The sequence below is a fragment of the Vipera berus genome (genome assembly GCF_964194415.1).
Source record: "Vipera berus genome assembly, chromosome: 4".
Classification (NCBI taxonomy): Eukaryota; Metazoa; Chordata; class Lepidosauria; order Squamata; family Viperidae; genus Vipera; species Vipera berus.
The window spans coordinates 43,789,361-43,806,110 of record NC_138206.1 but is presented as its reverse complement, the minus strand read 5'-3'; positions in this window follow the sequence as shown (position 1 = coordinate 43,806,110).

The window sequence follows — 16,750 nt, the reverse complement described above, 5'->3', positions numbered from 1 at the left end:
GCTTTGGTTTTTCCATCCCAATATCTACTGAAAGATTTTGCCATTCTCCAGGCATAATATTTTTTGAAAAAAATGAAAATTCATATTGTATTTGTTGCTACTTAATTTTTTAACCACGCAGGCACTGTCAATTAGCCATTAATGAAATTTAAATAAGAGCCACCTCTTTGGAAAGGAAGGAAAAAATATTGGGATTTGAGTTATCCTTTAATTGTCTCTCTACCATTTGATGTTGGAATAGGTTTTGATTTGACCTTATTGCAGACCTTTAAAATAACTAATTATGCTACAGAGAACACTATTTATAAAAAAAACTGTCCTAGTTTTGATTGAAAGAACCAACAAATTACTTGAAGTTTTACTCATTCATAACTAATCTTCCACCTCAAAGCCAGTCAGCATAGCACATCCCTTGATAGTTATGTGTGTATCCAATTTGGTAAAATGAGAATAATATATTTTGACTGCTAACAAAAGAAACATTTCCAATCTAATGTATTGAAGTGTCTGGAAAAGCAAAACAACAAAACACTTTTATTTTAGTCTCAGTAGAATACTAGAAAATATTAATTTGTTTTATAGTTAAATACCATCTGTGTAAAGCTGGACATTTTTTTTAAAACTTAGAATCAGTCAAGAAAACTAATTGTTTTATTTTGTACCTTCATGATAGAATATCTCTTTTGACTGCACACTTTATTTGTAATACAATTGACTGTTACTCGTCTCATTTCTTTTTATAATATTGTCTCACTTAAGAAAGGTGCACCAAACCTTTTATGAATACAATTTTCATTAGTAGACATCATTATACTAGTCCAAAAAAAGCATTTTTAATACATTTAGAAGACTTCAAGGACGTATCATTAGAAAGCTAGATAAGAACTCAAAGAATCTATCTATCTATCTATCTATCTATCTATCTATCTATCTATCTATCTATCTATCTATCATCACATATTGAATCAATATTGTACATATTGAACCATTTCAGCTCTTTAATTTAAAGGTTCTGTTCAAAATAGAAATTGAAAACTTTGCCTAGCACTCATAGTTGGCAGTATTCAATCTAGAAATAACATTTATGCTTCCTCTATATAGCTTCTCTATGTAGAGATATATGAGAATATGTTACTATGCCTTTTCAGAGCTGTGGGCTAAATACATTAAAGTCTCTAAGGTAATTGTGCCCTATTAATACTGGGTAGGAGTTGCTTGTTTGCCCATGTAACTTGCTAGTGAACTCATATTTTGCATAACTCCTGCCATATCGCATTGAGCTCGACATACATTTCCTAAAAAATTAAACATACACAGTTAGACATTCTTTTATTTTATGTATTGATGAATATGATTATATCCTAGCCAAGGCAGACTTGCATAGTTAAGTATAATGATTTTTCAATTTTAACTGTAGTATGCTTTCAAGTCTCACTTAATTCTCATGTTTATCTTTGCAGATATTGTTGATAATTCTGTTTGCAGTGATTCCCATGGTGATTGTCAATGATGTCAAAATTCTACTAAATAAAAACTTTATCTGTTGTAAACTCATAAGAAAAGAAAGTTAACATAACACTAAAAGCAACTACATTATGCATACATACATCCAAATTATCACATCCAACTGGTATAAATGGTGGTGTAGGGAAACTATGTCAAGTACAAGAAAAGATTGCAGTAAGCATCATAAAAGCAAAGCAAAGCAAAAAAAGTACAAACATAATGAAAATGATCTGAATATTTGTTCTGTTGTGTATTTTCTAGTTTTGAAATAAATACAGAACTAGAAATTTAAAATTAGGGCAAGCAACCATGTTGAACCAATTATATGATTAATTACCTAGGTTCTGTTAGATTCCAATAGATAGGAAGTTGTGAATATTATGTTAGGAATATGACATTTCTGCATTGGAGTAACAGCCCCCAGACTAGTAAGAGAATGACATTAACATCTTCCAGTGTTAATATAAAATAGTAGTACCTTCCTCTTTAAAAACAACTGAAAAGGACTAAAAGGGGCTGGTTCTAATTAGAATACACTTTCTATTGGGTAGTAGGTTGTTGTTGTTTTTTGGTGCCTTCAAGTCAGAAGTAGCACATCCTAGCTTCTTAGAACTGAGAGAGACTGACTGACCCAAGGCCACTCAACTGGTTTAGGGTCAAAAGTGAGTCTGTAACTCACAATATCCTTCTATATAGCCTAGATTCTTCTATTTCTCTACTCCAACAAAATTAATCCACAGAATTGTCAAATTATTTTCTGGATAACTTGATTTATGCCTAGAAATTCAAAGTGTATGATTTATTACAGAAGCGAAGCAGAGGTGTATATCCATCAATAGCAATGGAAATAGCAAAGAAAAAGGCTGTGCTGATGTATCATTTTCAGTCAGGCAATGGGTAATTTTCCCTGGTTACTATAGAGACAAAAGATTATTGTAAAAGCAGCTGCTTAGCAGCTGTGGCCAGTTAAGAGAGCAGGTGGTAGGCAGCAAGGGCTGTGCAGGAGGGAAGGCATAATTCCTGAAGGATGGGAATAGGAGAGAAGTTGGCATTTAAGCCAATGAATAGAATGGGATAATAAGAGAAAAGAAAACAATGGATTAAGGTTAAGCCATAAGGCACCTATAGTTTGAAAAAGTTTGTTTATACCTTTATTCACAATTCAAATGTATTTGCTTCAAACCATGAGATAAGCGGTATATAAATTTAACAAATTAATCAAAATAGTAATAATGTGTGCAATGAACAGATTAACATAATTCCTTCTGAGGTATTGGTAAATTATTTCAAATACTGATGGGTTGCATGTGGATGAAAAAGCATGTAACCAGTCATGTCCGACTCTAGGGGGTGGTGCTCATCTCTGTTTCTTAGCTGAAGGAGCCAGTGTTGTCCGAAGACACTTCTATGGTCATGTGGATAGCATGACTCTATGCCGAGGTGCATGGAATACTGTTACCTTCCTATTTATCTACTCGTATTTGCATGCTTTTGAACTGCTACAGTAGGTGAGCAGGAACAGAGGCAAATAATGGAAGATCGTCTGGTGGTGTGGCTCTCGGATCTCGAAGCCAGGCTGTCAGCTTCCCACTGATAAGCTTAGTATCTTTAGCCACTGAGCCATCATACACACCCTGGTTACATAACCATGTCATTGTTTAATCATTTCAGATCTTATTCTTTTTCTCTATTTCATAAACACTATTTGTACTAAATAATATTACATCTTAAGGTCTTGCTATTTCCAAGATTGCCTTTCTCCAATTCTTTTTGCCCACTCTAGAAGATCAGAAATATATGCAAACTTCAAGTCCTATCATCAAAACAGTGGGAGCCCAGAGGCATTACCTCTCTCTTATCCTGGGGGCCTCTTCTGCCCTCTGGAATAAAATTTGCCCTTAACTGTTTTCACCCTTGTCTATGATGGGTGTTTGGATTTCTTTTGTTTTCATATTTTCCCAATGTAGTTATATTTCTGTATTTGCTTGATTGTTATGATGATGTTTTGTCTTTGAGTCCACAATCTGGACCTGATATGTAAAGATTTATAATGACTTAAACAATCTGAACTGTAACTTTGTGCAAATGAAATCCATTTACTGCTACATTTTAAGTAAATTTGTTTTAAACTGAGTTACTATTAAAATCCTTATCATACTTGGTTTTGACATTACTTTGAATATATTTTATCTATTCTGTTAAATGCTGAAAGATCATAGGAGACATTTAACTTAGCTATTTTGTTAATAAAGCAAGTGAGCATATCAGTGAATTTACCTAAAAGGGTTCTCCAAAGTACTGAAGAGTTCTCTCCTGGCAAGGCCATTGCCAAAAACCTTTTCACTGCTTTTTGCAGAATATAATATAATGAACAAATGTGGTTGGATATTTCTTCTGGCCTATACTTTATCAGGTTTCTACTAACAGCTGTGCCAATGCAGCTCCATCCAAAATTATTAGTTGAAATTCCAGAGCATTGCTATACTTGTTGCCAGCTGCACAACCTGTTCCAAATTGTAATGACAATATAAACAAACATGCATTTATAATTAAACCGAGACAAGTAAACTTGGCATGGGGGCAAGGTGATTGACCCAAAGTCAGATGTTAATCTGGAACTCCAGAATATATTGCCCAACAATGGTGTTCAGTTGACTTCAAAGCTTGATCCTATTAAATAAAGCATGATGCTTAGAGATTCAGTGTGCTTTAATTTGACCCATATAATTCCTCAAAATAATTATATTGACCAATTGAAAAATGTTGCTGTGATTCACCAAAAACTGGTAGACACATAATAAATGTTGCTGCTGCTAATGCAACAGTATTAATCAAAGAACGTTAATTTATATGATGCAGCGGTATCCTACAATGTGATTTTAACAATTCCACTGAATAAATTTCTTAAGCATAGCCAAGTAATTAATATAATTGAGAACTGCATTCATATTTATGGATGTTATGGAGAACAGATATATAAAGGAAATTTTTGATTTTTTTATTACCTCTCAGTGGCCTTTAAATTGTAGGCTTTCACTTACAGCACATTCCAGATGTGACAAGTGTATCGACATTTGTCATAGAATGTGCTTTAACTGCCCCTGCTTTCAGCACCTAAAGGGAAAAAAAATCCAACCATACTTAAAAGGGAAAGCTTCAAAAAGCCTTAAAGCTGATTCACTTAACCAACCAAAGGAGAAGAGGAGAAAATTACAACATTAGCATGAAAATATCACAACTATAAGGCATACAATTATGGTAATTTACAGATTTTTTTTAAAGGTGATATTTCTGAGAATATGACACAGAGATGAATCCTTCATGAATACCAGAATGCTCACCTTCATAAGCAATAGCTACTGGAGGTTGCATATTAGGTATTCTTGTGAGAAATTGCCACTGATGAAAAGCAAAAAGAAAAAAGAAAAAAAAGCAGTGCATTATGATGATGATACATGCCTGGCTCTGTTGCTTTTAACAGAAGTTCCATTCCTGACTTTGGAGAAATTTCAAAACCATGGATAAGAAATGAAAACAAGGACAGAAGAAAAACAGCAGGCCAATTTTTGCCTTTTATCCAAGGTCTCAGCCCTTCCTAGGAAGGTATTTCATGCATAAAGGGTTAGATCCAATTTTTCAATACAATTCTATTTTTGTCATCAATTTAGTTTAATAAGCATCTTCCCAAATAAATATTAGGGCTGTGCAAATATATTAAAAGAGACACTTTTGGGGGGGGTGGGGGGAAGATCACACATGCACAGATAGTCCAAAGGAGATGTAATCACCATGCAAAAAAATATGCTACTTTAATTATCTGAAGATTCAGATTATATGAAGAGAGGTTCATGTTTCCACATGTTGCCAAGTCCTTTTTGAAAGGCTTTGCATAATGCTAGTAATTGCAACGAGCATCCAGAATCCATCTGAATCCAATTTATATCACATTTATACCAGTGTAGGGCAAACTTTCCTCCTAAAAATGAATTGGGAATGTGGGATCCTTTTACTTTACTTGAAATAATAAGGACATACAAAAAGATGCAAATAATTAATGAAAATCATGAATATCTTTTTTAAAATAGCAGCTATTTGGAAAGGATTGGTTGCCTGCAGAATTTTAACCAGTTTAATAAGGCCTAAATAAAGTTACTCTTTGTTTCATTGTTTAACCCTCACTTGATCAATTCTCATTCTCATCCAGTATTTTTCCCTTCCCTTCTCTTCACAACTATCACTTCTCTTATCCTTCTCCATTATGGTTATTGTTATTATTATTATTATTTTAACTTACTGTTAGCAAGTTGAAGAAAAAAATTGTAGTATGTTTGTTTGTAAGTACCTCTGGGCAAAATATTAATTTATGTATAAAAGAAACAGTTGTTGACACATAGGAATAATATGTATTGAATAAGAAAAATATAAAAGGGTCCAAATCAATATTTTTTTTTATTTTTTTCTTCAGTCCTGCTTTTCTTTGGATTGTAGTTTCTGGCAAAGACACACAAAGACAAAGAACAAACACATACAGACATACACACAGAAACACATTATACATATGCACACACATATATTCACAGATACACTTGCACACATGCACAAATTGAGTTTACAACCCCACTTTGGGAAAGTGAGAGATTAGGCATTATGTAGGATACATTTCCACAGAGATCTGGGCACTGCTTAGGTGCATATGTGTATGTGTCTTAAATTTCCAGTGCAGCACTGTTTTACTGTTTTTCTAATTACCTCCAAACACCAAATTGCCCAATTATATAAAAATATTCAGCGTGGATAACCCTTTAGGCATATGGAATTGTCCTCTAGTATAAAATTCCATGAAGGGCCTAGTGTGAGTTTTCCATAAAAGTTCCATCTGGCAAAGTTCCATCTATGTTAAATATAACTAACAAAGTATGACAGTCCCTGATAAAATAGATCACCAGAGTGAGAAACCTAAAAATTCTTGACTGCAACTATGTTTTAATGTGGTTACAATTGAAGCATTTAATGCTGAAAAAGGTGCAAAGTTTATATGAATACTTAGTGAACGTCTATCTTAAGAAGAAAGAGAAGGAAGAAGGGTGAGAGGCAGACAGCAGCAGGTGATTAAACAGGGGCAGATGCCTCAGGACATTATCTAAACAAAATGTTTGAAATGTGAATTACTGTAACTCTGATTATCTTTCATGCTGACTGAATTGAACATCTCTCTGACGATGACCCCAAGGGAGCAGGTAACATTCTCTAATGTGAAACGAGAATAAAAATTTATCAACATCAAAGGCTTTGCTAAGCTGGGCGCTGACAGTGGTATATCAGAAAGGGAACCCCTTTGCAGTTTGGAAATATGTACTAATAATTAAATATTAACCATAGGAAAAATTTAGCCAGACAGATAAAAATGGCATACATCTGAATAAAAGAAACAAATTGAAACAACCTGAATGTTTCTCTCTCCCACACATACCTTTGGTCTCAACTATACACTTGTATACATTTAAAATTCTGGTGGCCTTAAGAAAAGGAGCTTTCCAGTTGAGACTGGATTGTGAAATAGAATAAAATGGAGCTGGAAGGGACCTTGGAGGTCTTTTAGTTCAGCCCCCTGCTCAAGCAGGAGAACCTATACCATCTCAGACAAGTGAATGTCTAGCCTTTTCTTAAAAATCTCCAGTGATGGAGCATCCATGATTTCTGGAGGCAAGCTGTTCCACTGGTTAATTGTCCTCACTGTCAGGAAGTTTCTCCTTAATTCCAGGTTGCTTCTCTCTTTGTTCAGTCCCCATCCATTGTTTCTTGTCCTGCCCTCTGCTGCTTTGGAGAATAATGTGTACCCCTCTTGTTTATGGCAGCCCCTCAAATATTGGAACACTGCTGTCATGTCTCTCCTATTTTTTCTTTTCTTTCGACTAGCCAAGTCATGCAGCCATTCTTCATATGTTTTAGTCTCCAGGCCTTTGATCATCTTAGTTGCTCTTCTCTGATTTTTTTTTCCAAACTCTCATTTGTTTTCAATTTTGGAAAGGTCAGAGAGATAGGCCAAAACCAATCTGTGAATATTCCAATAGCTTTAATATCCAGTATCACAGGTATCACTTAGATGACAACAGTGGTCCATTGCTTCCCCTCCCACAAAGTGTGAAATGAAAATCTTAAAGAATGTCGTAGTAAATGCAGACTTTCCTGTACAATCAAGTATTAACTATAGTATGTATATTATTTATGTTTTTAAAATACACCAATGTACAGATTGTTCTGTATAAAAGGGGAAAAAAATCATGATGCTATCTGAGCCAGCTGGTCATAAATACAAATAAAATAATTGTTTCAAAAGATGCTTTTTTCAAAAGGCAACTGGACCTTGTTTTTTTCCTTGAAGAACTGAATAAGCTTCTGGGATGAGAAGCAAAACATCTTCAAAGAAGAACAAAATCAAGTTGCCTTTTGGAAAAAAAAGCACCTTTGGGACAATTATTTTATTTGTAATGATGCAATTATGACTTTATTTTTTTTAAGTTTTATTGACTTTTCTAGTTTTACATTTAAGTATTTAAAAAACAATAAATTTTACTTATTTTGAATAATTATATTGGCGAGTTATCCTGTGGCGAGTTGGCCATGATGAGTTGTCCCAGTTCCACAGCGAGTTCAGTCCCCTGAATTAAGTGACTCTGGGGTTGTTTGTCATGCCCTAGGAAGCCTCATCTACCCCAGCCCAAACCAGCAAACACCAGCAAGCATTCATTCTGTTTTCCTTCCCCAGCCCCACATGGCTGCCCAGCCCAGCAAGCATTTATTCATTCCCCAGCCCATTCCAGCAAACATTCAACAACTCAACTGCTTTTTCTCTCAGTTCCCCACACCAAACATTCACTCTTTGCTATCTCCTTTTTGTACCTAGCTTCTCTGGTGAATGTTTTCCAGAGTACATGAGCCTTCAGAAAGCTGTGCTATCTTCATAAAACTCAGCTGTCTTTATGAAACTATTCCAAATATGTAGTGCTAAACAGATTTTATTTGTTTGTTTCCTTATTAGATTCATATTCCACCAATTCCTGATAGCCAAGAATAATGCATGCCATTTATTAAAAAAATGTATTTTAAACCCTAAATATAATCAGAAATAAGCACAATACAGATGGTAACCAAATAATCTCTAGAAGAGCTTCTTTTAAGTCAGCTTCTAGAATGCAAGGTTAAGCTGTTTTCCAGCAGGAATCTGTTTCAAAGGACTAGAACAATATGGGAGAAAAACAATGTTTTGTGGTTTTATCCCTAAGTATGAAAATGGGGCCCTATGAGCAAAATTATATACAGTTAATGTTAATGAAGAATGTAAAGATCAATCTCTGTACTGAATGTAGATTATATAAAATTTACAATGCTAAATGATTATGTGCCATCAAGTTATTTTTGATTCCTAACAACCACAGATAGATTTAAAGAAGCATATAACAATGCTAGCTAATTGATAAAGAAATTATAGATAGCAATAGGCCACATTTCAAAGAGAAAATTAAGCATAATAGCAGGTTTATATATTAAAATAAGGAAGAAAGTTGCAGGGGGGGGCTGGTGGATGCAGAGAAAGCTTTTGACAACTTGCAGGGACCATTTCTACTGGCAGCATTGAACAAAATGAATCTTGGACAAGAGTTCAAAGCTCTGGATGTATGCTTTTATCAACACTAAACAGCAAAAATTATGGCTAATGAAATACCATCTGCAGACTTTTAAATAAGTAAAGACACAAGGCAAGACTGTCTACTTTCTCTTCTTCTATTATTTATCATTGCTTTAGAAACAATTGCAGACAGGGTCTCCAGCAACAAACAAATACCAGTTATTAAAGAAATACTGTATAAGCCTAAATGATATGCAGATAATATAGTATCATAAAATCACAATGGACAATAAAACAGTTGATAAAAAATCCTAATGTTGGAGAATTCTCTGCATACAGAATCAATATCCAAAAATAATTACAAGATACTTAATGCAAGAAGAAAATTTCTTGTGCAAAGAATGTGCCTATCAAAAAAACAATGGAATACCGTGGGCTACATTTGACAGGTAGTAATCAAGAAATAGGGACGCGGTGGCTCAGTGGGTTAGGACGCTGAGCTTGTCGATCGGAAGGTCGGCAGTTTGGCGGGTCGAATCCCGAGTGCCGCGTAGCAGAGTGAGCGCCTGTTACTCGTCCCAGCTTCTGCCCACCTAGCAGTTCGAAAGCATGTAAAAATGCAAGTAGAAAAATAGGGACCACTACGGTGGGAAGGTAACAGCGTTCCGTGCGCCTTTGGCGTCTAGTCATGCCGGCCACATGACCACGGAGATGTCCTCGGACAAGCGCTGGCTCTTCGGCTATGAAACGGAGATGAGCACCGGCCCCTAGAGTCGGAAACGACTAGCACACATGTGCGGGGGAACCTTTACCTTTTTACCTTAATCAAGAAATAGATCAAAATAACTATGTTAAATTATATATATCCAATATAAATTACCTGTTTCAAAGGATGCCAAAATCAATCTCAGAGAATACTCTACAAGAAATGCAAGAAATTGTCAGTAAATTTATATGGAGCTGGAAGTTAAATTTAAATTTTTACAATATTCAAAGGACAGACATGGTCTTGCTTTCTTATATTTTAAACTTTATCACAGAGCACGTTGCTTGTCATGAGTGGATAAAATTCCCAAATAGCAGAAGGTCAATATTGGAAGGAAATGTTTTAGGTAATGGCAGCCATAAATATTTATGTATGTACATCTTATGGTACAAAGATACAAAAGTTCCATAAAAGCAAGGAACTCCATAAGCTCAACAATTTCATCATTAGCTTGTCCTTCAAAGGCCTTCTATGTTGGAGACAACTGTAGTTAAAAAAATGTGACTATATATGCAAATATAGTCTATGCAGACTCCATGAATAAACCAAAGACAATTACTCAGTGAAGGCTGGAACATACCATGATTAATGTACTTGCAAGTTGTTGGAAGGATAACAGCAGATTTTGAAAATGAAGGAGGTACACTAAAAAAGATGACAGAATTTGAAATGCAACCAACATCATCTATAAAGGGATAGATATAAATTTCTACTAGGATATGACACACAGCCAGAAGAAATATCAAATTGCATGATGAATTGTATGTATTGGATGTAAAAGTTTAAAGAAACAGTGACAAAACAACTATGGGAAGAGATATAGAACAAATCTATAAACATTTAATCTAAGCTACAATCTAAAAGACAACTGGTATAAAACATTTTACTCCATGTGAGGAAAATGTAAGAACACAGAACAAAGCATTGGAGAGATATACAAAGCACCATTCAGAGAATTTTATAAATCAAAGTTGAACTGAAATCTCATTTAACTTAATATAATTGCAGAATACCTGAATTAATGATACTAATATTTATTGACATGCATTTTACAGTTACAGTGTTTATTGATATACATGTTTACAATTGTGAGGATAAATTTTGGATCTGGATAAATTATTTCAAGATTGGAATAAAGATGCAATACCAATAATAATTGATTATGAACTGAAATTTAGAGAATACACTGCAATGGCCAAACTAACTGCATATATCCACAACAGAATCTTAACTAAATTCAAGCAAGAATAACTTCCATATTTACAACATCATGTAGCATAGTAAATACAGCTCTTTACATTATGGTTTATAAGGGGATTTAAATGTTTATAAACACTGCAAATTGTTTGTACTCATAAATAGCAATCTATATACTACCAAAACTACAAAACAAATTACAATTAGCCCAAATATCATGTCACACATACTCTCACAAATTAATAAAGGCATCTCAAAACCTTTAATTTGAATATGTACAAAATCTGCAACTCATTATTCCCATGTAATTAAAATTTCAAGGATTTTCTCATAAGTTGTATTCACAAAGTTGTGACTGGTGCAGCATTACTGCTATTGGGTGTGGTCATATGGTCATGATTTCTTTATATATATATACAAGTTTTATTATTTTTTTAATATTTACATTCAAATATTTGTGAAGCAATACGGTGAATGGGTAATCAAAAGTAAAAAATATCAAATAACAAGTTATTTGTAAATAGCACAGGTTACATCAACAGTTATTCCCTCTCCGATTCCCTTAGTAATAACATAGTCAAATTAATCAAATTAATACATTTCTAATTGTGACCTAGTCAATTAAGAGAATTTTCAATATATTTTTACTAATACATATCAATATCCTGCTTTTAGGTTTTACCTAATTGAAATAAAGTAATCTAGGTTATAGCCTATGATAAATGGAAGATAGATTACTTTTTTGGTAACCCACATTTCCCTATTTCAATATAGAGTAGTTATCCTGTTTACAAAACTTACAATGTTCATTTCAAAACATTCTTATTTTTTCCAGTAACATCATCAGCGGTATATAAATAAAATTATTATTATTATTATTATTATTATTATTATTATTATTATTATTATTATTATTATTATTATTATTATTATTATTATTATTATCTTAACAATTCACCGATTATAGCAAAATATCTTATATTATTCCTTTCCAAATTCTATAATATATATTGATTCTAATAACCAACTTTTCTTTAAAAGTTAAATACAAAATGAGTTTCTACAACTAATATATTCTATATGTCATTTCAGATTCTATAATATAGTTCAGTTATATTCTAAAAGTTTAATTTTGTTTTCCCTTACAGATCTAAAACCTAAATATAAAATCAGTTAATATTTTTTTAGAGATTCCCCTTAATCCATTAAAATATATTTTTAGACTCTACCCTTAGGAATCCCAAAAAAGAGACAAATTCAATTTTTTAAATCTAACTCTCGCCTTCCTTTTGTGCCAATCAGGTTTCCCTTTTGGTGTCTTTAAATTCTCAAATGTTTCTTCCTTTCTTCCTATACCCCTTATTTGAATCCAGGGAGACCATACAAATATCAATTTTGCAAAGAAAGTGTGCCCTTTGTAGCCATTGAAATTTTGCTTTAATAGCTCAGTCTTTGGTGTTTGATGTAATATAGTTATCATTAGATCAGTCTGGCCTTTTCTTCTTCCAATTCCATCTGCTTTAGGTAGAAAGTAGTAACTGGTGTTATGGTTGTCATTTGATTAGCTGAATCCTCAACATAGTGTATTTGAAGGCCTTTAAAGTCTTAACTCTTAATGTTGCTTTCTTCAGGTGCTGTTGCTTTTTGAGTTGTAAGTTTTGTAGTTGATGTTGAAATTTGGACTTTAAGGTTCTCTGTAGGTTACATTTGTTCTTTGTAGTCTCCTATTTTAGTATTAGTGTCCACTTCTTCTGTTTGCTTTTGGATTGTCAGTTCCACATTTAAGGTCAGAATTTGATTTGGTGGCTTTAAGATGTTAGATTTATCTTGCAGTTTGGCTTTAATTTGCTCTGTCATTGCCAAAATCATGTCCAGTATCAGTTTGTAATTAAGTGGTGGGATGTATTCATCCATTACGTTGTTGTTTACAGCTAAATCTTCCATGGAGGCTATTTTAATAAGAGTCAATGATTATCCAACTCCAAAAGAGTTTTTATCAGTGCCAGGTGCTCCCTCACTTATCTTTGAAAGTAATGTCAAGGACAGCTCTGTTATTCAGTCAGCTCTCACAATAAGAAAAGGCTTTACTTGCTGTACCAGATTTCGCCACAAGATGTCATCAATAGCATATAGAATGTGATGTAATTTTTTTTTCAAATTAATATAAAACTTTTGTAGCATTAGTCCATCCTTTTTTTTCCTTAATTCACAGCTTAAACAGAAAATAGGGTACTAGATTACCACAAAATAGAAGCTTTTTAGTAAGTATAGATAAGATTGCTTAATTTCTTTGCTGAATCACTTTTTGAGTCTTTAAGGCTTTGAAATTTATTCCCCACATATATAAACGCTGTTCTTTCAAAAAAAAGGAGGAAATTTTCAGAAAAGTCCCACAGGGAGATGGTTAGGGGAATAAGAAAGCCTTACCCAGGTCCTCCAGATTGCTTCTTAGTGCTAGGTAGTGCTTTTGGCTTTCGGCAGGAAGCGACTTAATGATCGGCCATCTTAATGGCCGGTCTCTTCTTCTTCTGGCCAAAGGAGCTGCTCTGGATTCAAGTGGAGGGCTGCCACCCTTCTATGATCACAGGGAGGGCCTTCTCATTGTGGTCGCCCGTCCAGAGCGACTTTCGACCCTTTTCAGGGTTCTCCAAGGAAGAAAGATCGGACGACAGGGAGCGGACTTTTCCTGCACGTCCGGAAGCGCCACACGTGCAAACCGGAAGCAATATGGTCATGATTTCTGCTGCTTCCTGACAAATTTCCACAAATAAAATCAAAAGGGAAGCCAACAGAAAGTTGGAAGTTGTTTCCTGTCCCGCTGCTATTTTGCCCATCTGTGGTAATTCTATTTCTCTATCTAAGTAAGGAAATATCTGTGAAAAGATGATCCAATGTGTTATGTGTTGTTTAGTAAATAACAATACAGTGGAGGCATTAGTGTTAAATTCAAAGATATTAACTTTTTCATATTACAAAATAGTTCAATGCAGTTTGTATTTTCTTGTCAATGTCATATTCAACATGAATTATACAATTTAAGCAATTCTACATTGCTTTATAGTGCATATAGTCAGGGCTATGGTCTTCCCAGTTGCAATGTATGGCTGTGAAAGGTGGACCATAAGAAAGGCTGAGCGCCAATGAATTGAAGCCCTTGAACTATGGTGCTGGAGAAGACTCCTGCAAGTCCCTTGGACTGCAAGGCGATCAAACCGGTCAGTCCTAGAGGAGATCAACCCTGACTGCTCTTTAGAAGGTCAGATCCTGAAGTTGAAACTCAAATACTTTGGCCACCTAATGAGAAGGAAGGACTCATTGGAGAAGAGCCTAATGCTGGGAAACATTGAGGGCAAGAGAAGAAGGGGATGACAGAGAATGAGGTGGCTGGATGGAGTCACTGAAGCAGTAGGTATGAGCTTAAATGGACTCCAGAAGATGGTAGAGGACAGGAAGGCCTGTAGGAACGTTGTCCATGGGGTCGTGATGGGTCGGACACAACTTTGCAACTAACAACAACAACACATTGGTTTATATATTAGAAATTATATCTAACATTGATATAAATGTTCTGTTATGAAATGATTAATTAATTTTAAGCATTGTAGTGTTAATAGCTTCTATTTTCTATTGTATAAGCACCACACTACTTAGCTGTTATTTTGTATTAAATATTTGTATACTACAATGAAATAAAAAGAAGTCAAGAGGTCTAATTGGAGCAAGATGGACAAAGTTCTCAGCTGGACCCAGATAAAGCTAATTAACCAAAGCAACTGATAGTTATTAGGTACAATCACAGGAAATACAATATTTTGCAGGTCTTCAAATTCTCCTGACTCTTAGGGAAAGGACTATAAAAGGTGGGTGCATAGAGAAGAAAAAATAATGATCCAAATTTAGCCTGGATATTTTTGAGCATCTGAAGGTGCAATTGCAACAGGTTAGGCTGGCCCATGATGGACACCAATCCACAGATATACTGATGTATCTTCCTATCGGGCAATGACCGAGTAATAGAATTTTCTGTGAAATTAGATCATGTGACCTTAATTAGTTATACTGAAGTACACATTATTAGTTGCTCTTTCACATGCAAATTCATGAGTTAAGCAATGTTTCTTAAATTTTTCCATTACATTTTTATTTCATTTATAAAAAAAAATTACAAAAACAGTTTACATAATTCCTGAACTTTTAAGATGTGTGCATGTGTGTAAGAAGGTCATTTGAAGTTATTCCATATTTATTTATTTGTGTTAAAATATAGAAAAAGAAGTGTATTGTCAGGAGGTATGGGAAGGTAGAAAAAGGGAAGAGTGGAAGAAGAAAAAACACCACGGGGAAAACACACACACAGACACAACACACACACACTACTTGAAGATTCAAAATTCAAAACAGTTCAGGCAAATTTGCTTTGGTCTGATATGTCAATATATATAACTGAAATTTGTCACTTACATTCTTCAATGCAGAAACCGCTTTCCCCACAAAGTTTATTACACTTATTAATTTTAAAATCCAAATGTATTTCTACAAAATGCTTGACCAAGTTACAGTAAATTTTACTCCATTTAGTGACTGTGAAAACAGTTAAGGATATTTTGAAAAACAATATATTTTAAAGGATCTACACTGATTTTTATGAAATCTAGCATACTTCCTTTGAATATAATAAAGAAATGGGTTTCCACATTGGTCTAAGGTATGGTTTATGGTTTACAAATGATTTATTTATTTACTAATTAATGTATAAACTGTTTTAGTTAAAACAACTCTAAATCGTATGCATCACCAAATTCAGTTGAACAATAAGATAAATACAATAATAATTCAATTTAATTTAATAATTGTGCTGACATGTAATTAGTGATGATGCTTATTAACTATAAACACTTATCTGCTTTATTCTTGGAGTTTTTTGAAAATACCCACTGCATTCAGATTCTCCCAATCCAAAGCCTGCTCAAGGTCACTTCCTATTGAAGAGTGTGACAAGAAAGGAGCTAAAGCTGACAGCTATGAAGGATCCCTTCTTTGGAATAGCTTACCTATGAAGCAAAAGTATGTATATGTATAGAACACACCCCCTCTGGCAGAACACAGAACACACCCCCTCTGGCAGTTTAAAAAAGAGGAACAAACAGCCACATGCTTCTCCCAGAAGAAGGAAACAGAAGCCACCAGCCTGATGATGACGGATGGGATTCCGTCGAAACGTCGCCCCTACACCTTTAGTTCTACGCGGGGAAAAACCCGAATAACCAAAGATCCATATATATATATATATATATATATATATATATATATATATATATATATATATATATATATATATATATATGTAGGTCTAGAGTCTCGGGTTTCTTCCCGCGTTCCTTTCATCTTCAGAAAGTTGTGGCGACGTTTCGACGAAATCCCATCCGTCATCATCAGGCCGGAGTATTCCTCCTGCTGCTTTCAGGAGCAATGCGTGGTCTGTCTGTTCCTTTCCTTCCAACTGCCGGTGGGGCTGTGTTCCGACTGGGTGGAGGCGTGGCTGCTTTCTGATTGGGTGGGGGTGTCATCCGACTGGGTGGAGGCGTGGTTGTCTTCTGATTGAGTGGAGGCGTGGCTGTCTTCTGATTGGGTGGATGTGTGGTTGTCTTCCAATT